Genomic DNA, 2,435 nt, shown 5'->3' on the forward strand with positions numbered 1-2,435 from the left:
AAGGACTAGCTATCCCCCTCTTATTCCGGCTTTCTGCAGTTCAGTCCACATATAATAGCCTTATTCCAGTTGATACCAATGCATACATATGTAGTATAGCTCCTTGCTTGCGAGTACTTTGGATGAGTACTCACGGTTGCTTTCTCCCTCTTTTCCCCCTATCCCTTCTACCTGGTTGTCGCAACCAGATGTTGGAGCCCAGGAGCCAGACGCCACCTTCGACGACGACTCCTACTACACCGGAGGTGCCTACTATTACGTGATGCCCGCTGACAACGACCAGGAGTAGTTAGGAGGATCCCAGGTAGGAGGCCTGCGCCTCTTTCGATCTGTATCCCAGTTTGTGCTAGCCTTCTTAAGGCAAACTTGTTTAACTTATGTCTGTACTCAGATATTGTTGCTTCCGTTGACTCGTCTATGATCGAGCTCTTGTATTTGAGCCCTCGAGGCCCCTGGCTTGTAATATGATGCTTGTCTGACTTATTTTATTTGTAGAGTTGTATTGTGATATCTTCCCGTGAGTCCCTGATCTTGATTGTACATTTTTGCGTGTATGATTAGTGTACGATTAAATCGGGGGCGTCACAAGTTGGTATCAGAGCCGACTGCCTGTAGGAATTCCCCTTCCACACTCCTTGGCCGAAGTTGAGTCTAGACATTGCAAAACTTTTACTAACATGGCTGTGTGCCTTACGGGCCCACGTCATCATTTGGGTGGTATTAGGATCTTTTATTCCTCGACCTATACTGTGGGACTCTGATCTCTCTTCTATTCGGGTTAAATGATTTTGCTAAAAACAAACTAACTTTAGGTTCTTGAAAATATTTTCTCCCGGAGAATCCCTCACTTCAGATGATCACCTGCTGCACTAGAAGATTCTGAAGATACTCTCCGATATTCTCTCGAGTCCTTGTGCCCATTGCTTTTGCAATTCCCTTCCACCGAAATATCCCTATGGATAAATACTTACACCTGTCGTTCTTACTTTTATTCCCAGTCGATCTTGTTATTACAAGATACCCCGAGAATATTTGGTGCCTACTGCCTTGCAGTTCTTCGCCACCGGAATACCCCTAAGGATAAATTCTCGCACTTTCCGAGTATCTGCTCATCCCCAGTTGTTAAGGTGTTTCACAAAAGTTTTTGAGATGCCATTGAATCTTCCAAAGATTTTCAACAACCTATTGCTCTTAAAATTCTTGCTTGCTTGCTTGCATTGGGATTAAATCCTATAAGTCTGGTAATCTTATTGGCATCCTCTATCATTATCATTTTAAGTCCGTTAATTCAATATGTTGAGGATGCTTGCCTTCCTCAGTCGAATCCTAGAATTCATCCTTCTGGCTCAGACGTCAGTTGGATATGAGCTGCTTCTTGACCAATCAATGCCTTGATCGGTTGTGCTTCTTATGAGCTGCTTCTTGACCAATCAATGCCTTGATCGGTTGTGCTTCTAAGTCTATTGAACTTATTCATTTTCGATCAGAACGTTTGCTTATGATCCTTTGTTTTGTAAATCATAATTCCTTTGTTATCTAAACATCGAATTATTCAGATGTTCTATAATATGATGTTGTGCATTCTTTCTTTGTCTGATTGAGTACCCATACTCACATCAGCTCCGTTGTGGATCGCCCGATCCATTGTTGGATTTCATCCGACATCGTCCTTCATATTCAATAACCTTGTGAGCCTTTCCACGGGTATATAATGCCTTTGGTAAATTGTATCCTCCGCTTTGTCAACCATGCTCTACTTTTGAGCTTGTGTTATTTACTCCTAAAGTTCGTGGTACATGTGCTAAGAAGCCCTGATGGCTTGAACCTATGCCTTCCTTAATATGTGTGAACTCGAAAGTTTTCACGAGTCATACTCTTCTGGTATTTTGCCAGATAAAATTTCAACACTACAACTTCATCAAACGCGAGAAGTAAATGAAAGGTTATGCATTGGAGAAGTGGGAGTCGACCTTGAACTTTGTGTTCATGCCCATGGACATGATGTAGATCCTATCATGGAAACTTCTTGTAATAATAACTATTTCCTTGGTATAATATCATCTGGTACCTGTGAATTGATCCTTTGCTATCATGGCTTCGACCATGATTGATCCCCTTTGATTCCATTTCTCAGACAAGATGAAGTACTTGTCTTCTGCAGATCACTTCACGTGTCCACCCTCTACTCTGCTCTACCGTCGAGTATTACAATCTGGTATCTCAAGAATATCATGGAACATCATAACTTCTTATGGGTTCTTCATCAATTGTTATTACTCACCAGGTCCAATTGTTCTTAGGTTATAGTTTGTTGTCAACCGAGAACACCGACTAGTGAAATTATTCCGCACTACAAATCAAATACCCCTAGTATTTTTACTGGGAAATTCTAAACTCAAGCTGGTCATTCCTAGACTATCGGCTGCATCCTGGTC

The sequence above is a fragment of the Triticum dicoccoides genome, chromosome 7A, assembly GCF_002162155.2.
Source record: "Triticum dicoccoides isolate Atlit2015 ecotype Zavitan chromosome 7A, WEW_v2.0, whole genome shotgun sequence".
NCBI lineage: Eukaryota > Viridiplantae > Streptophyta > Magnoliopsida > Poales > Poaceae > Triticum > Triticum dicoccoides.